We start from the raw sequence: 20,735 nt of genomic DNA, 5'->3' as shown, positions 1-20,735 counted from the left end.
TTCTAGAGGCAGATTCCACTCCCTTAGCTAAGCGAACACCCAGCAGAGCTGTCTGAAGGATACGTTCGTTTTGTGTTTCAGACGGAGATTTACAGCTATTTGGGAAATGGTTGCTTTTGCCTGGGAAAATGCGTTTTGCGCTTCTTCACAGAAAGGGTTTAGAAACTCCTGCAAACACACATCAGTTTAACTCTGTAAGTTGAACGCACACATTGAAGGCCGTTCTGTTAGGTTGCTCCGTTTTGGTTTTAGAAGCAGATATTTCTCCAAACCGCGTTTACTCCCATTCACTCTGGCATATCAAAACGCAGCTCCGAAAATGAACGTGCTTCTCACTCTCTAAATCTAGAGGCAGATTCAACTCCCTTAGGTCATCGTACACTCAGCAGAGCAGTCTGAAGGATACGTTCGTTTTGTGTTTCAGACGGAGATTTACAGCTATTTGGGAAATGCTTGCTTTTGCCTGGAAAAATGCGTTTTGCGCTTCTTCACAGAAAGGGTTTAGAAACTCCTGCAAACACACATCAGTTTAACTCTGTAAGTTGAACGCACACATTGAAGGCCGTTCTGTTAGGTTGCTCCGTTTTGGTTTTAGAAGCAGATATTTCTCCAAACCGCGTTTACTCCCATTCACTCTGGCATATCAAAACGCAGCTCCGAGAAACAACGTGCTTCTCACTCTCTGAATCTAGAGGCAGATTCAACTCCCTTAGCTAAGCGAACACCCAGCAGAGCAGTCTGAAGGATACGTTCGTTTTGTGTTTCAGACGGAGATTTACAGCTATTTGGGAAATGCTTGCATTTGGCTGGGAAAATGCGTTTTGCGCTTCTTCACAGAAAGGGTTTAGAAACTCCTGCAAACACACATCAGTTTAACTCTGTAAGTTCAACGGACACATTGAAGGCCGTTCTGTTAGGTTGCTCCGTTTTGGTTTTAGAAGCAGATATTTCTCCAAACCGCGTTTACTTTCATTCACTCTGGCATATCAAAACGCAGCTCCGAGAAGCAACGTGCTTCTCACTCTCTGTTTCTAGAGGCAGATTCCACTCCCTTAGCTAAGCGAACACCCAGCAGAGCTGTCCGAAGGATACGTTCGTTTTGTGTTTCAGACGGAGATTTACAGCTATTTGGGAAATGGTTGCTTTTGCCTGGGAAAATGCGTTTTGCGCTTCTTCACAGAAAGGGTTTAGAAACTCCTGCAAACACACATCAGTTTAACTCTGTAAGTTGAACGCACACATTGAAGGCCGTTCTGTTAGGTTGCTCCGTTTTGGTTTTAGAAGCAGATATTTCTCCAAACCGCGTTTACTCCCATTCACTCTGGCATATCAAAACGCAGCTCCGAAAATGAACGTGCTTCTCACTCTCTAAATCTAGAGGCAGATTCAACTCCCTTAGGTCATCGTACACTCAGCAGAGCAGTCTGAAGGATACGTTCGTTTTGTGTTTCAGACGGAGATTTACAGCTATTTGGGAAATGCTTGCTTTTGCCTGGAAAAATGCGTTTTGCGCTTCTTCACAGAAAGGGTTTAGAAACTCCTGCAAACACACATCAGTTTAACTCTGTAAGTTGAACGCACACATTGAAGGCCGTTCTGTTAGGTTGCTCCGTTTTGGTTTTAGAAGCAGATATTTCTCCAAACCGCGTTTACTCCCATTCACTCTGGCATATCAAAACGCAGCTCCGAGAAACAACGTGCTTCTCACTCTCTGAATCTAGAGGCAGATTCAACTCCCTTAGCTAAGCGAACACCCAGCAGAGCAGTCTGAAGGATACGTTCGTTTTGTGTTTCAGACGGAGATTTACAGCTATTTGGGAAATGCTTGCATTTGGCTGGGAAAAGGCGTTTTGCGCTTCTTCACAGAAAGGGTTTAGAAACTCCTGCAAACACACATCAGTTTAACTCTGTAAGTTCAACGGACACATTGAAGGCCGTTCTGTTAGGTTGCTCCGTTTTGGTTTTAGAAGCAGATATTTCTCCAAACCGCGTTTACTTTCATTCACTCTGGCATATCAAAACGCAGCTCCGAGAAGCAACGTGCTTCTCACTCTCTGTTTCTAGAGGCAGATTCAACTCCCTTAGCTAAGCGAACACCCAGCAGAGCAGTCTGAAGGATATGTTTGTTTTGTGTTTCAGACGGAGATTTACAACTATTTGGGAAATGCTTGCATTTGGCTGGGAAAATGCGTTTTGCGCTTCTTCACAAAAAGGGTTTAGAAACTCCTGCAAACACACATCAGTTTAACTCTGTAAGTTGTACGCACACATTGAAAGCCGTTCTGTTAGGTTGCTCCGTTTTGGTTTTAGAAGCAGATACTTCTCCAAACCGCGTTTACTCCCATTCACCCTGGCATATCAAAACGCAGCTCCGAGAAGCAACGTGCTTCTCACTCTGAATCTAGAGGCAGATTCAACTCCCTTAGGTCATCGTACACTCAGCAGAGCAGTCTGAAGGATACGTTCGTTTTGTGTTTCAGACGGAGATTTACAGCTATTTGGGAAATGCTTGCATTTGGCTGGGAAAATGCGTTTTGCGCTTCTTCACAGAAAGGATTTAGAAACTTTTGCAAACACACATCAGTTTAACTCTGTAAGTTGAACGCACACATTGAAGGCCGTTCTGTTAGGTTGCTCCGTTTTGGTTTTAGAAGCAGATATTTCTCCAAACCGCGTTTACTACCATTCACTCTGTCATAACAAAACGCAGCTCCGAGAAGCAACGTGCTTCTCACTCTCTGAATCTAGAGGCAGATTCAACTCCCTTAGCTAAGCGAACACCCAGCAGAGCAGTCTGAAGGATACCTTCGTTTTGTGTTTCAGACGGAGATTTACAGCTATTTGGGAAATGCTTGCATTTGGCTGGGAAAATGCGTTTTGCGCTTCTTCACAGAAAGGGTTTAGAAACTCCTGCAAACACACATCAGTTTAACTCTGTAAGTTCAACGGACACATTGAAGGCCGTTCTGTTAGGTTGCTCCGTTTTGGTTTTAGAAGCAGATATTTCTCCAAACCGCGTTTACTCCCATTCACTCTGGCGTATCAAAACGCAGCTCCGAGAAGCAACGTGCTTCTCACTCTCAAAATCTAGAGGCAGATTCAACTCCCTTAGCTAAGCGAACACCCAGCAGAGCAGTCTGAATGATACGTTCGTTTTGTGTTTCAGAGGGAGATTTACAGCTATTTGGGAAATGCTTGCTTTAGCCTGGGAAAATGCGTTTTGCGCTTCTTCACAGAAAGGGTTTAGAAACTCCTGCAAACACACATCAGTTTAACTCTGTAAGTTGAACGCACACATTGAAGGCCGTTCCTTTAGGTTGCTCCGTTTTGGTTTTAGAAGCAGATATTTCTCCAAACCGCGTTTACTCGCATTCACTCTGGCATATCAAAACGCAGCTCCGAGAATGAACGTGCTTCTCACTCTCTGAATCTAGAGGCAGATTCAACTCCCTTAGGTCATCGTACACTCAGCAGAGCAGTCTGGAGGATACGTTCGTTTTGTGTTTCAGACGGAGATTTACAGCTATTTGGGAAATGCTTGCTTTTGCCTGGGAAAATGCGTTTTGCGCTTCTTCACAGAAAGGGTTTAGAAACTCCTGCAAACACACATCAGTTTAACTCTGTAAGTGGAACGCACACATTGAAGGCCGTTCTGTTAGGTTGCTCCGTTTTGGTTTTAGAAGCAGATATATCTCCAAACCGCGTTTACTCACATTCACTCTGGCATATCAAAACGCAGCTCCGAGAAGCAACGTGCTTCTCACTCTCTGAATCTACAGGCAGATTCAACTCCCTTAGGTTAGCGAACACCCATCAGAGCAGTCTGAAGGATACGTTCGTTTTGTGTTTCAGACGGAGATTTACAGCTATTTGGGAAATGCTTGCATTTGGCTGGAAAAATGCGTTTTGCGCTTTTTCACAGAAAGGGTTTAGAAACTTTTGCAAACACACATCAGTTTAACTCTGTAAGTTGAACGCACACATTGAAGGCCGTTCTGTTAGGTTGCTCCGTTTTGGTTTTAGAAGCAGATATTTCTCCAAACCGCGTTTACTCCCATTCACTCTGGCATATCAAAACGCAGCTCCGAGAAGCAACGTGCTTCTCACTCTCTGAATCTAGAGGCAGATTCAACTCCCTTAGCTAAGCGAACACCCAGCAGAGCAGTCTGAAGGATACGTTCGTTTTGTGTTTCAGACGGAGATTTACAGCTATTTGGGAAATGCTTGCATTTGGCTGGGAAAAGGCGTTTTGCGCTTCTTCACAGAAAGGGTTTAGAAAATCCTGCAAACACACATCAGTTTAACTCGGTAAGTTCAACGGACACATTGAAGGCCGTTCTGTTAGGTTGCTCCGTTTTGGTTTTAGAAGCAGATATTTCTCCAAACCGCGTTTACTTTCATTCACTCTGGCATATCAAAACCCAGCTCCGAGAAGCAACGTGCTTCTCACTCTCTGTATCTAGAGGCAGATTCAACTCCCTTAGCTAAGCGAACACCCAGCAAAGCTGTCTGAAGGATACGTTCGTTTTGTGTTTCAGACGGAGATTTACAGCTATTTGGGAAATGCTTGCTTTTGCCTGGGAAAATGCGTTTTGCGCTTCTTCACAGAAAGGGTTTACAAACTCCTGCAAACACACATCAGTTTAACTCTGTACGTTGAACGCACACATTGAAGGCCGTTCCTTTAGGTTGCTCCGTTTTGGTTTTAGAAGCAGATATTTCTCCAAACCTCGTTTACTCCCATTCACTCTGGCATATCAAAACGCAGCTCCGAGAATGAACGTGCTTCTCACTCTCTGAATCTAGAGGCAGATTCAACTCCCTTAGGTCATCGTACACTCAGCAGAGCAGTCTGGAGGATACGTTCGTTTTGTGTTTCAGACGGAGATTTACAGCTATTTGGGAAATGCTTGCTTTTGCCTGGGAAAATGCGTTTTCGCTTCTTCACAGAAAGGGTTTAGAAACTCCTGCAAACACACATCAGTTTAACTCTGTAAGTGGAACGCACACATTGAAGGCCGTTCTGTTAGGTTGCTCCGTTTTGGTTTTAGAAGCAGATATTTCTCCAAACCGCGTTTACTCACATTCACTCTGGCATATCAAAACGCAGCTCCGAGAAGCAACGTGCTTCTCACTCTCTGAATCTACAGGCAGATTCAACTCCCTTAGGTCAGCGAACACCCATCAGAGCAGTCTGAAGGATACGTTCGTTTTGTGTTTCAGACGGAGATTTACAGCTATTTGGGAAATGCTTGCATTTGGCTGGGAAAATGCGTTTTGCGCTTCTTCACAGAAAGGGTTTAGAAACTTTTGCAAACACACATCAGTTTAACTCTGTAAGTTGAACGCACACATTGAAGGCCGTTCTGTTAGGTTGCTCCGTTTTGGTTTTAGAAGCAGATATTTCTCCAAACCGCGTTTACTCCCATTCACTCTGGCATATCAAAACGCAGCTCCGAGAAGCAACGTGCTTCTCACTCTCTGAATCTAGAGGCAGATTCAACTCCCTTAGCTAAGCGAACACCCAGCAGAGCAGTCTGAAGGATACGTTCGTTTTGTGTTTCAGACGGAGATTTACAGCTATTTGGGAAATGCTTGCATTTGGCTGGGAAAAGGCGTTTTGCGCTTCTTCACAGAAAGGGTTTAGAAAATCCTGCAAACACACATCAGTTTAACTCGGTAAGTTCAACGGACACATTGAAGGCCGTTCTGTTAGGTTGCTCCGTTTTGGTTTTAGAAGCAGATATTTCTCCAAACCGCGTTTACTTTCATTCACTCTGGCATATCAAAACCCAGCTCCGAGAAGCAACGTGCTTCTCACTCTCTGTATCTAGAGGCAGATTCAACTCCCTTAGCTAAGCGAACACCCAGCAAAGCTGTCTGAAGGATACGTTCGTTTTGTGTTTCAGACGGAGATTTACAGCTATTTGGGAAATGCTTGCTTTTGCCTGGGAAAATGCGTTTTGCGCTTCTTCACAGAAAGGGTTTACAAACTCCTGCAAACACACATCAGTTTAACTCTGTAAGTTGAACGCACACATTGAAGGCCGTTCTGTTAGGTTTCTCCGTTTTGGTTTTAGAAGCAGATATTTCTCCAAACCGCGTTTACTCCCATTCACTCTGGCATATCAAAACGCAGCTCCGAGAAACAACGTGCTTCTCACTCTCTGAATCTAGAGGCAGATTCAACTCCCTTAGCTAAGCGAACACCCAGCAGAGCAGTCTGAAGGATACGTTCGTTTTGTGTTTCAGACGGAGATTTACAGCTATTTGGGAAATGCTTGCATTTGGCTGGGAAAAGGCGTTTTGCGCTTCTTCACAGAAAGGGTTTAGAAACTCCTGCAAACACACATCAGTTTAACTCTGTAAGTTCAACGGACACATTGAAGGCCGTTCTGTTAGGTTGCTCCGTTTTGGTTTTAGAAGCAGATATTTCTCCAAACCGCGTTTACTCACATTCACTCTGGCATATCAAAACGCAGCTCCGAGAAGCAACGTGCTTCTCACTCTGAATCTAGAGGCAGATTCAACTCCCTTAGCTAAGCGAACACCCAGCAGAGCAGTCTGAAGGATACGTTCGTTTTGTGTTTCAGACGGAGATTTACAGCTATTTGGGAAATGCTTGCATTTGGCTGGGAAAATGCGTTTTGCGCTTCTTCACAGAAAGGGTTTAGAAACTCCTGCAAACACACATCAGTTTAACTCTGTAAGTTCAACGGACACATTGAAGGCCGTTCTGTTAGGTTGCTCCGTTTTGGTTTTAGAAGCAGATATTTCTCCAAACCGCGTTTACTCCCATTCACTCTGGCATATCAAAACGCAGCTCCGAGAAGCAACGTGCTTCTCACTCTCTAAATCTAGAGGCAGATTCAACTCCCTTAGGTCATCGTACACTCAGCAGAGCAGTCTGGAGGATACGTTCGTTTTGTGTTTCAGATGGAGATTTACAGCTATTTGGGAAATGCTTGCTTTTGCCTGGGAAAATGCGTTTTGCGCTTCTTCACAGAAAGGGTTTAGAAACTCCTGCAAACACACATCAGTTTAACTCTGTATGTTGAAGGGACACATTGAAGGCCGTTCTGTTAGGTTGCTCCGTTTTGGTTTTAGAAGCCGATATTTCTCCAAACCGCGTTTACTCATTCACTCTGGCATATCAAAACGCAGCTCCGAGAAGCAACGTGCTTCTCACTCTCTGAATCTACAGGCAGATTCAACTCCCTTAGGTCAGCGAACACCCATCAGAGCAGTCTGAAGGATACTTTCGTTTTGTGTTTCAGACGGAGATTTACAGCTATTTGGGAAATGCTTGCATTTGGCTGGGAAAATGCGTTTTGCGCTTCTTCACAGAAAGGGTTTAGAAACTTTTGCAAACACACATCATTTTAACTCTGTAAGTTGAACGCACACATTGAAGGCCGTTCTGTTAGGTTGCTCCGTTTTGGTTTTAGAAGCAGATATTTCTCCAAACCGCGTTTACTCCCATTCACTCTGGCATATCAAAACGCAGCTCCGAGAAGCAACGTGCTTCTCACTCTCTGAATCTAGAGGCAGATTCAACTCTTTTAGCTAAGCGAACACCCAGCAGAGCAGTCTGAAGGATACGTTCGTTTTGTGTTTCAGACGGAGATTTACAGCTATTTGGGAAATGCTTGCATTTGGCTGGGAAAAGGCGTTTTGCGCTTCTTCACAGAAAGGGTTTAGAAAATCCTGCAAACACACATCAGTTTAACTCGGTAAGTTCAACGGACACATTGAAGGCCGTTCTGTTAGGTTGCTCCGTTTTGGTTTTAGAAGCAGATATTTCTCCAAACCGCGTTTACTTTCATTCACTCTGGCATATCAAAACCCAGCTCCGAGAAGCAACGTGCTTCTCACTCTCTGTATCTAGAGGCAGATTCAACTCCCTTAGCTAAGCGAACACCCAGCAAAGCTGTCTGAAGGATACGTTCGTTTTGTGTTTCAGACGGAGATTTACAGCTATTTGGGAAATGCTTGCTTTTGCCTGGGAAAATGCGTTTTGCGCTTCTTCACAGAAAGGGTTTACAAACTCCTGCAAACACACATCAGTTTAACTCTGTAAGTTGAACGCACACATTGAAGGCCGTTCTGTTAGGTTTCTCCGTTTTGGTTTTAGAAGCAGATATTTCTCCAAACCGCGTTTACTCCCATTCACTCTGGCATATCAAAACGCAGCTCCGAGAAACAACGTGCTTCTCACTCTCTGAATCTAGAGGCAGATTCAACTCCCTTAGCTAAGCGAACACCCAGCAGAGCAGTCTGAAGGATACGTTCGTTTTGTGTTTCAGACGGAGATTTACAGCTATTTGGGAAATGCTTGCATTTGGCTGGGAAAAGGCGTTTTGCGCTTCTTCACAGAAAGGGTTTAGAAACTCCTGCAAACACACATCAGTTTAACTCTGTAAGTTCAACGGACACATTGAAGGCCGTTCTGTTAGGTTGCTCCGTTTTGGTTTTAGAAGCAGATATTTCTCCAAACCGCGTTTACTCACATTCACTCTGGCATATCAAAACGCAGCTCCGAGAAGCAACGTGCTTCTCACTCTCTGAATCTAGAGGCAGATTCAACTCCCTTAGCTAAGCGAACACCCAGCAGAGCAGTCTGAAGGATACGTTCGTTTTGTGTTTCAGACGGAGATTTACAGCTATTTGGGAAATGCTTGCATTTGGCTGGGAAAAGGCGTTTTGCGCTTCTTCACAGAAAGGGTTTAGAAACTCCTGCAAACACACATCAGTTTAACTCTGTAAGTTCAACAAACACATTGAAGGCCGTTCTGTTAGGTTGCTCCGTTTTGGTTTTAGAAGCAGATATTTCTCCAAACCGCGTTTACTTTCATTCACTCTGGCATATCAAAACGCAGCTCCGAGAAGCAACGTGCTTCTCACTCTCTGTTTCTAGAGGCAGATTCCACTCCCTTAGCTAAGCGAACACCCAGCAGAGCTGTCTGAAGGATACGTTCGTTTTGTATTTCAGACGGAGATTTACAGCTATTTGGGAAATGGTTGCTTTTGCCTGGGAAAATGCGTTTTGCGCTTCTTCACAGAAAGGGTTTAGAAACTCCTGCAAACACACATCAGTTTAACTCTGTAAGTTGAACGCACACATTGAAGGCCGTTCTGTTAGGTTGCTCCGTTTTGGTTTTAGAAGCAGATATTTCTCCAAACCGCGTTTACTCCCATTCACTCTGGCATATCAAAACGCAGCTCCGAAAATGAACGTGCTTCTCACTCTCTAAATCTAGAGGCAGATTCAACTCCCTTAGGTCATCGTACACTCAGCAGAGCAGTCTGAAGGATACGTTCGTTTTGTGTTTCAGACGGAGATTTACAGCTATTTGGGAAATGCTTGCTTTTGCCTGGAAAAATGCGTTTTGCGCTTCTTCACAGAAAGGGTTTAGAAACTCCTGCAAACACACATCAGTTTAACTCTGTAAGTTGAACGCACACATTGAAGGCCGTTCTGTTAGGTTGCTCCGTTTTGGTTTTAGAAGCAGATATTTCTCCAAACCGCGTTTACTCCCATTCACTCTGGCATATCAAAACGCAGCTCCGAGAAACAACGTGCTTCTCACTCTCTGAATCTAGAGGCAGATTCAACTCCCTTAGCTAAGCGAACACCCAGCAGAGCAGTCTGAAGGATACGTTCGTTTTGTGTTTCAGACGGAGATTTACAGCTATTTGGGAAATGCTTGCATTTGGCTGGGAAAAGGCGTTTTGCGCTTCTTCACAGAAAGGGTTTAGAAACTCCTGCAAACACACATCAGTTTAACTCTGTAAGTTCAACGGACACATTGAAGGCCGTTCTGTTAGGTTGCTCCGTTTTGGTTTTAGAAGCAGATATTTCTCCAAACCGCGTTTACTTTCATTCACTCTGGCATATCAAAACGCAGCTCCGAGAAGCAACGTGCTTCTCACTCTCTGTTTCTAGAGGCAGATTCAACTCCCTTAGCTAAGCGAACACCCAGCAGAGCAGTCTGAAGGATATGTTTGTTTTGTGTTTCAGACGGAGATTTACAACTATTTGGGAAATGCTTGCATTTGGCTGGGAAAATGCGTTTTGCGCTTCTTCACAGAAAGGGTTTAGAAACTCCTGCAAACACACATCAGTTTAACTCTGTAAGTTGTACGCACACATTGAAAGCCGTTCTGTTAGGTTGCTCCGTTTTGGTTTTAGAAGCAGATACTTCTCCAAACCGCGTTTACTCCCATTCATTCTGGCATATCAAAACGCAGCTCCGAGAAGCAACGTGCTTCTCACTCTGAATCTAGAGGCAGATTCAACTCCCTTAGGTCATCGTACACTCAGCAGAGCAGTCTGAAGGATACGTTCGTTTTGTGTTTCAGACGGAGATTTACAGCTATTTGGGAAATGCTTGCATTTGGCTGGGAAAATGCGTTTTGCGCTTCTTCACAGAAAGGATTTAGAAACTTTTGCAAACACACATCAGTTTAACTCTGTAAGTTGAACGCACACATTGAAGGCCGTTCTGTTAGGTTGCTCCGTTTTGGTTTTAGAAGCAGATATTTCTCCAAACCGCGTTTACTACCATTCACTCTGTCATAACAAAACGCAGCTCCGAGAAGCAACGTGCTTCTCACTCTCTGAATCTAGAGGCAGATTCAACTCCCTTAGCTAAGCGAACACCCAGCAGAGCCGTCTGAAGGATACCTTCGTTTTGTGTTTCAGACGGAGATTTACAGCTATTTGGGAAATGCTTGCATTTGGCTGGGAAAATGCGTTTTGCGCTTCTTCACAGAAAGGGTTTAGAAACTCCTGCAAACACACATCAGTTTAACTCTGTAAGTTCAACGGACACATTGAAGGCCGTTCTGTTAGGTTGCTCCGTTTTGGTTTTAGAAGCAGATATTTCTCCAAACCGCGTTTACTCCCATTCACTCTGGCATATCAAAACGCAGCTCCGAGAAGCAACGTGCTTCTCACTCTCAAAATCTAGAGGCAGATTCAACTCCCTTAGCTAAGCGAACACCCAGCAGAGCAGTCTGAATGATACGTTCGTTTTGTGTTTCAGAGGGAGATTTACAGCTATTTGGGAAATGCTTGCTTTAGCCTGGGAAAATGCGTTTTGCGCTTCTTCACAGAAAGGGTTTAGAAACTCCTGCAAACACACATCAGTTTAACTCTGTAAGTTGAACGCACACATTGAAGGCCGTTCCTTTAGGTTGCTCCGTTTTGGTTTTAGAAGCAGATATTTCTCCAAACCGCGTTTACTCGCATTCACTCTGGCATATCAAAACGCAGCTCCGAGAATGAACGTGCTTCTCACTCTGAATCTAGAGGCAGATTCAACTCCCTTAGGTCATCGTACACTCAGCAGAGCAGTCTGGAGGATACGTTCGTTTTGTGTTTCAGACGGAGATTTACAGCTATTTGGGAAATGCTTGCTTTTGCCTGGGAAAATGCGTTTTGCGCTTCTTCACAGAAAGGGTTTAGAAACTCCTGCAAACACACATCAGTTTAACTCTGTAAGTTCAACGGACACATTGAAGGCCGTTCTGTTAGGTTGCTCCGTTTTGGTTTTAGAAGCAGATATTTCTCCAAACCGCGTTTACTTTCATTCACTCTGGCATATCTAAACGCAGCTCCGAGAAGCAACGTGCTTCTCACTCTCTGTTTCTAGAGGCAGATTCAACTCCCTTAGCTAAGCGAACACCCAGCAGAGCAGTCTGAAGGATATGTTCGTTTTGTGTTTCAGACGGAGATTTACAACTATTTGGGAAATGCTTGCATTTGGCTGGGAAAATGCGTTTTGCGCTTCTTCACAGAAAGGGTTTAGAAACTCCTGCAAACACACATCAGTTTAACTCTGTAAGTTGTACGCACACATTGAAAGCCGTTCTGTTAGGTTGCTCCGTTTTGGTTTTAGAAGCAGATATTTCTCCAAACCGCGTTTACTCCCATTCACCCTGGCATATCAAAACGCAGCTCCGAGAAGCAACGTGCTTCTCACTCTGAATCTAGAGGCAGATTCAACTCCCTTAGGTCATCGTACACTCAGCAGAGCAGTCTGAAGGATACGTTCGTTTTGTGTTTCAGACGGAGATTTACAGCTATTTGGGATATGCTTGCATTTGGCTGGGAAAATGCGTTTTGCGCTTCTTCACAGAAAGGATTTAGAAACTTTTGCAAACACACATCAGTTTAACTCTGTAAGTTGAACGCACACATTGAAGGCCGTTCTGTTAGGTTGCTCCGTTTTGGTTTTAGAAGCAGATATTTCTCCAAACCGCGTTTACTCCCATTCACTCTGTCATAACAAAACGCAGCTCCGAGAAGCAACGTGCTTCTCACTCTCTGAATCTAGAGGCAGATTCAACTCCCTTAGCTAAGCGAACACCCAGCAGAGCAGTCTGAAGGATACCTTCGTTTTGTGTTTCAGACGGAGATTTACAGCTATTTGGGAAATGCTTGCATTTGGCTGGAAAAATGCGTTTTGCGCTTCTTCACAGAAAGGGTTTAGAAACTCCTGCAAACACACATCAGTTTAACTCTGTAAGTTCAACGGACACATTGAAGGCCGTTCTGTTAGGTTGCTCCGTTTTGGTTTTAGAAGCAGATATTTCTCCAAACCGCGTTTACTCCCATTCACTCTGGCATATCAAAACGCAGCTCCGAGAAGCAACGTGCTTCTAACTCTCAAAATCTAGAGGCAGGTTCAACTCCCTTAGCTAAGCGAACACCCAGCAGAGCAGTCTGAATGATACGTTCGTTTTGTGTTTCAGACGGAGATTTACAGCTATTTGGGAAATGCTTGCTTTTGCCTGGGAAAATGCGTTTTGCGCTTCTTCACAGAAAGGGTTTAGAAACTCCTGCAAACACACATCAGTTTAACTCTGTAAGTTGAACGCACACATTGAAGGCCGTTCCTTTAGGTTGCTCCGTTTTGGTTTTAGAAGCAGATATTTCTCCAAACCGCGTTTACTCGCATTCACTCTGGCATATCAAAACGCAGCTCCGAGAATGAACGTGCTTCTCACTCTCTGAATCTAGAGGCAGATTCAACTCCCTTAGGTCATCGTACACTCAGCAGAGCAGTCTGGTGGATACGTTCGTTTTGTGTTTCAGACGGAGATTTACAGCTATTTGGGAAATGCTTGCTTTTGCCTGGGAAAATGCGTTTTGCGCTTCTTCACAGAAAGGGTTTAGAAACTCCTGCAAACACACATCAGTTTAACTCTGTAAGTGGAACGCACACATTGAAGGCCGTTCTGTTAGGTTGCTCCGTTTTGGTTTTAGAAGCAGATATATCTCCAAACCGCGTTTACTCACATTCACTCTGGCATATCAAAACGCAGCTCCGAGAAGCAACGTGCTTCTCACTCTCTGAATCTACAGGCAGATTCAACTTTCTTAGGTCAGCGAACACCCATCAGAGCAGTCTGAAGGATACGTTCGTTTTGTGTTTCAGACGGAGATTTACAGCTATTTGGGAAATGCTTGCATTTGGCTGGGAAAATGCGTTTTGCGCTTCTTCACAGAAAGGATTTAGAAACTTTTGCAAACACACATCAGTTTAACTCTGTAAGTTGAACGCACACATTGAAGGCCGTTCTGTTAGGTTGCTCCGTTTTGGTTTTAGAAGCAGATATTTCTCCAAACCGCGTTTACTCCCATTCACTCTGGCATATCAAAACGCAGCTCCGAGAAGCAACGTGCTTCTCACTCTCTGAATCTAGAGGCAGATTCAACTCCCTTAGCTAAGCGAACACCCAGCAGAGCAGTCTGAAGGATACGTTCGTTTTGTGTTTCAGACGGAGATTTACAGCTATTTGGGAAATGCTGGCATTTGGCTGGGAAAAGGCGTTTTGCGCTTCTTCACAGAAAGGGTTTAGAAACTCCTGCAAACACACATCAGTTTAACTCGGTAAGTTCAACGGACACATTGAAGGCCGTTCTGTTAGGTTGCTCCGTTTTGGTTTTAGAAGCAGATATTTCTCCAAACCGCGTTTACTTTCATTCACTCTGGCATATCAAAACCCAGCTCCGAGAAGCAACGTGCTTCTCACTCTCTGTATCTAGAGGCAGATTCAACTCCCTTAGCTAAGCGAACACCCAGCAAAGCTGTCTGAAGGATACGTTCGTTTTGTGTTTCAGACGGAGATTTACAGCTATTTGGGAAATGCTTGCTTTTGCCTGGGAAAATGCGTTTTGCGCTTCTTCACAGAAAGGGTTTACAAACTCCTGCAAACACACATCAGTTTAACTCTGTAAGTTGAACGCACACATTGAAGGCCGTTCTGTTAGGTTTCTCCGTTTTGGTTTTAGAAGCAGATATTTCTCCAAACCGCGTTTACTCCCATTCACTCTGGCATATCAAAACGCAGCTCCGAGAAACAACGTGCTTCTCACTCTCTGAATCTAGAGGCAGATTCAACTCCCTTAGCTAAGCGAACACCCAGCAGAGCAGTCTGAAGGATACGTTCGTTTTGTGTTTCAGACGGAGATTTACAGCTATTTGGGAAATGCTTGCATTTGGCTGGGAAAAGGCGTTTTGCGCTTCTTCACAGAAAGGGTTTAGAAACTCCTGCAAACACACATCAGTTTAACTCTGTAAGTTCAACGGACACATTGAAGGCCGTTCTGTTAGGTTGCTCCGTTTTGGTTTTAGAAGCAGATATTTCTCCAAACCGCGTTTACTCACATTCACTCTGGCATATCAAAACGCAGCTCCGAGAAGCAACGTGCTTCTCACTCTCTGAATCTAGAGGCAGATTCAACTCCCTTAGCTAAGCGAACACCCAGCAGAGCAGTCTGAAGGATACGTTCGTTTTGTGTTTCAGACAGAGATTTAAAGCTATTTGGGAAATGCTTGCATTTGGCTGGGAAAATGCGTTTTGCGCTTCTTCACAGAAAGGGTTTAGAAACTCCTGCAAACACACATCAGTTTAACTCTGTAAGTTCAACGGACACATTGAAGGCCGTTCTGTTAGGTTGCTCCGTTTTGGTTTTAGAAGCAGATATTTCTCCAAACCGCGTTTACTCCCATTCACTCTGGCATATCAAAACGCAGCTCCGAAAATGAACGTGCTTCTCACTCTCTGAATCTAGAGGCAGATTCAACTCCCTTAGGTCATCGTACACTCAGCAGAGCAGTCTGAATGATACGTTCGTTTTGTGTTTCAGACGGAGATTTACATCTATTTGGGAAATGCTTGCTTTTGCCTGGAAAAATGGGTTTTGCGCTTGTTCACAGAAAGGGTTTAGAAACTCCTGCAAACACACATCAGTTTAACTCTGTAAGTTGAACGCACACATTGAAGGCCGTTCTGTTAGGTTGCTCCGTTTTGGTTTTAGAAGCAGATATTTCTCCAAACCGCGTTTACTCCCATTCACTCTGGCATATCAAAACGCAGCTCCGAGAAGCAACGTGCTTCTCACTCTCTTAATCTGGAGGCAGATTCAACTCCCTTAGGTCAGCGAACACCCAGCAGAACAGTCTGAAGGATACGTTCGTTTTGTGTTTCAGACGGAGATTTACAACTATTTGGGAAATGCTTGCATTTGGCTGGGAAAATGCGTTTTGCGCTTCTTCACAGAAAGGGTTTAGAAACTCCTGCAAACACACATCAGTTTAACACTGTAAGTTGAACGCACACATTGAAGGCCGTTCTGTTAGGTTGCTCCGTTTTGGTTTTAGAAGCAGATATTTCTCCAAACCGCGTTTACTCCCATTCACCCTGGCATATCAAAACGCAGCTCCGAGAAGCAACGTGCTTCTCACTCTCTGAATCTATAGGCAGATTCAACTCCCTCAGGTCATCGTACACTCAGCAGAGCAGTCTGAAGGATACGTTCGTTTTGTGTTTCAGACGGAGATTTACAGCTATTTGGGAAATGCTTGCATTTGGCTGGGAAAATGAGTTTTGCGCTTCTTCACAGAAAGGATTTAGAAACTTTTGCAAACACACATCAGTTTAACTCTGTACGTTGAACGCACACATTGAAGGCCGTTCTGTTAGGTTTCTCCGTTTTGGTTTTAGAACAGATATTTCTCCAAACCGCGTTTACTCCCATTCACTCTGGCATATCAAAACGCAGCTTCGAGAAGCAACGTGCTTCTCACTCTCAGAATCTAGAGGCAGATTCAACTCCCTTAGCTAAGCGAACACCCAGCAGAGCAGTCTGAAGGATACGTTCGTTTTGTGTTTCAGACGGAGATTTACAGCTATTTGGGAAATGCTTGCATTTGGCTGGGAAAATGCGTTTTGCGCTTCTTCACAGAAAGGGTTTAGAAACTCCTGCAAACACACATCAGTTTAACTCTGTAAGTTCAACGGACACATTGAAGGCCGTTCTGTTAGGTTGCTCCGTTTTGGTTTTAGAAGCAGATATTTCTCCAAACCGCGTTTACTCCCATTCACTCTGGCATATCAAAACGCAGCTCCGAGAAGCAACGTGCTTCTCACTCTCTAAATCTAGAGGCAGATTCAACTCCCTTAGGTCATCGTACACTCAGCAGAGCAGTCTGGAGGATACGTTCGTTTTGTGTTTCAGACGGAGATTTACAGCTATTTGGGAAATGCTTGCTTTTGCCTGAAAAAATGCGTTTTGCGCTTCTTCACAGAAAGGGTTTAGAAACTCCTGCAAACACACATCAGTTTAACTCTGTAAGTTGAACGCACACATTGAAGGCCGTTCTGTTAGGTTGCTCCGTTTTGGTTTTAGAAGCAGATATTTCTCCAAACCGCGTTTACTCCCATTCACTCTGGCATATCAAAACGCAGCTCCGAGAAGCAACGTGCTTCTCACTCTCTGAATCTAGAGGCAGATTCAACTCCCTTAAATCAGCGAACACCCATCAGAGCAGTCTGAAGGATACGTTCGTTTTGTGTTTCAGACGGAGATATACAGCTATTTGGGAAATGCTTGCATTTGGCTGGGAAAATGCGTTTTGCGCTTCTTCACAGAAAGGGTTTAGAAACTTTTGCAAACACACATCAGTTTAACTCTGTAAGTGGAACGCACACATTGAAGGCCGTTCTGTTAGGTTGCTCCGTTTTGGTTTTAGAAGCAGATATTTCTCCAAACCGCGTTTACTCCCATTCACTCTGGCATATCAAAACGCAGCTCCGAGAAGCAACGTGCTTCTCACTCTCTGAATCTAGAGGCAGATTCAACTCCCTTAGCTAAGCGAACACCCAGCAGAGCAGTCTGAAGGATACGTTCGTTTTGTGTTTCAGATGGAGATTTACAGCTATTTGGGAAATGCTTGCATTTGGCTGGGAAAATGCGTTTTGCGCTTCTTCACAGAAAGGGTTTAGAAAATCCTGCAAACACACATCAGTTTAACTCTGTAAGTTGAACGCACACATTCAAGGCCGTTCTGTTAGGTTGCTTTGTTTTTGTTTTAGAAGCAGATATTTCTCCAAACCGCGTTTACTCCCATTCACTCTGGCATATCAAAACGCAGCTCCGAAAATGAACGTGCTTCTCACTCTCTGAATCTAGAGGCAGATTCAACTCCCTTAGGTCATCGTACACTCAGCAGAGCAGTCTGAAGGATACGTTCGTTTTGTGTTTCAGACGGAGATTTACAGCTATTTGGGAAATGCTTGCTTTTGCCTGGAAAAATGCGTTTTGCGCTTCTTCACAGAAAGGGTTTAGAAACTCCTGCAAACACACATCAGTTTAACTCTGTAAGTTGAACGCACACATTGAAGGCCGTTCTGTTAGGTTGCTCCGTTTTGGTTTTAGAAGCAGATATTTCTCCAAACCGCGTTTACTCCCATTCACTCTGGCATATCAAAACGCAGCTCCGAAAATGAACGTGCTTCTCACTCTCTGAATCTAGAGGCAGATTCAACTCCCTTAGGTCATCGTACACTCAGCAGAGCAGTCTGAAGGATACGTTCGTTTTGTGTTTCAGACGGAGATTTACAGCTATTTGGGAAATGCTTGCTTTTGCCTGGAAAAATGAGTTTTGCGCTTCTTCACAGAAAGGGTTTAGAAACTCCTGCAAACACACATCAGTTTAACTCTGTAAGTTGAAGGCACACATTGAAGGCCGTTCTGTTAGGTTGCTCCGTTTTGGTTTTAGAAGCAGATATTTCTCCAAACCGCGTTTACTCCCATTCACTCTGGCATATCAAAACGCAGCTCCGAGAAACAACGTGCTTCTCACTCTCTGAATCTAGAGGCAGATTCAACTCCCTTAGCTAAGCGAACACCAAGCAGAGCAGTCTGAGGGATACGTTCGTTTTGTGTTTCAGACGGAGATTTACAGCTATTTGGGAAATGCTTGCATTTGGCTGGGAAAAGGCGTTTTGCGCTTCTTCACAGAAAGGGTTTAGAAACTCCTGCAAACACACATCAGTTTAGCTCTGTAAGTTCAACGGACACATTGAAGGCCGTTCTGTTAGGTTGCTCCGTTTTGGTTTTAGAAGCAGATATTTCTCCAAACCGCGTTTACTTTCATTCACTCTGGCATATCAAAACGCAGCTCGGAGAAGCAACGTGCTTCTCACTCTCTGTATCTAGAGGCAAATTCAACTCCCTTAGCTAAGCGAACACCCAGCAGAGCTGTCTGAAGGATACGTTCGTTTTGTGTTTCAGACGGAGATTTACAGCTATTTGGGAAATGCTTGCTTTTGCCTGGGAAAATTCGTTTTGCGCTTCTTCACAGAAAGGGTTTAGAATCTCCTGCAAACACACATCAGTTTAACTCTGTAAGTTGAACGCACACATTGAAGGCCGTTCTGTTAGGTTGCTCCGTTTTGGTTTTAGAAGCAGATATTTCTTCAAACCGCGTTTACTCCCATTCACTCTGGCATATCAAAACGCAGCTCCGAGAATAAACGTGTTTCTCACTCTCTGAATCTAGAGGCAGATTCAACTCCCTTAGGTCATCGAACACTCAGCAGAGCAGTCTGAAGGATACGTTCGTTTTTTGTTTCAGACGGAGATTTACAGCTATTTGGGAAATGCTTGCTTTTGCCTGGGAAAATGCGTTTTGCCCTTCTGTACAGAAAGCGTTTAGAAATTCCTGCAAACACACATCAGTTTAACTCTGTAAGTTGAACGCACACATTGAAGGCCGTTCTGTTAGGTTGCTCCGTTTTGGTTTTAGAAGCAGATATTTCTCCAAACCGCGTTTACTCCCATTTACTCTGGCATATCAAAACGCAGCTCCGAGAAGCAACGTGCTTCTCACTCTCTGAATCTGGAGGCAGATTCAACTCCCTTAGGTCAGCGAACACCCAGCAGAACAGTCTGAAGGATACGTTCGTTTTGTGTTTCAGACGGAGATTTACAACTCTTTGGAAAATGCTTGCATTTGGCTGGGAAAATGCGTTTTGCGCTTCTTCACAGAAAGGTTTTAGAAACTCCTGCAAACACACATCAGTTTAACACTGTAAGTTGAACGCACACATTGAAGGCCGTTCTGTTAGGTTGCTCCGTTTTGGTTTTAGAAGCAGATATTTCTCCAAACCGCGTTTACTCCCATTCACCCTGGCATATCAAAACGCAGCTTTGAGAAGCAACGTGCTTCTCACTCTCTGAATCTATAGGCAGATTCAACTCCCTCAGGTCATCGTACACTAAGCAGAGCAGTCTGAAGGATACGTTCGTTTTGTGTTTCAGACGGAGATTTACAACTATTTGGGAAATGCTTGCATTTGGCTGGGAAAATGCGTTTTGCGCTTCTTCACAGAAAGGATTTAGAAACTTTTGCAAACACACATCAGTTTAACTCGGTAAGTTGAACGCACACATTGAAGGCCGTTCTGTTAGGTTGCTCCGTTTTGGTTTTAGAAGCAGATATTTCTCCAAACCGCGTTTACTCCCATTCACTCTGGCATATCAAAACGCAGCTCCGAGAAGCAACGTGCTTCTTACACTCTGAATCTAGAGGCAGATTCAACTCCCTTAGCTAAGCGAACACCCAGCAGACCAGTCTGAAGGATACGTTCGTTTTGTGTTTCAGACGGAGATTTACAGCTATTTGGGAAATGCTTGCATTTGGCTGCGAAAATGCGTTTTGCGCTTCTTCACAGAAAGGGTTTAGAAACTCCTGCAAACACACATCAGTTTAACTCTGTAAGTTCAACGGACACATTGAAGGCCGTTCTGTTAGGTTGCTCCGTTTTGGTTTTAGAAGCAGATATTTCTCCAAACCGCGTTTACTCCCATTCACTCTGGCATATCAAAACGCAGCTCCGAGAAGCAACGTGCTTCTCACTCTCTAAATCTAGAGGCAGATTCAACTCCCTTAGGTCATCGTACACTCAGCAGAGCAGTCTGGAGGATACGTTCGTTTTGTGTTTCAGACGGAGATTTACAGCTATTTGGGAAATGCTTGCTTTTGCCTGGGAAAATGCGTTTTGCGCTTCTTCACAGAAAGGGTTTAGAAACTCCTGCAAACACACATCAGTTTAACTCTGTAAGTTGAACGCACACATTGAAGGCCGTTCTGTTAGGTTGCTCCGTTTTGGTTTTAGAAGCAGATATTTCTCCAAACCGCGTTTACTCCCATTCACTCTGGCATATCAAAACGCAGCTCCGAGAAGCAACGTGCTTCTCACTCTCTGAATCTAGAGGCAGATTCAACTCCCTTAGGTCAGCGAACACCCATCAGAGCAGTCTGAAGGATACGTTTGTTTTGTGTTTCAGACGGAGATATACAGCTATTTGGGAAATGCTTGCATTTGGCTGGGAAAATGCGTTTTGCGCTTCTTCACAGAAAGGGTTTAGAAACTTT

Source organism: Callithrix jacchus, chromosome 16 (genome assembly GCF_049354715.1).
Source record: "Callithrix jacchus isolate 240 chromosome 16, calJac240_pri, whole genome shotgun sequence".
NCBI lineage: Eukaryota > Metazoa > Chordata > Mammalia > Primates > Cebidae > Callithrix > Callithrix jacchus.
Note: the sequence above shows the minus strand (reverse complement) of the source record.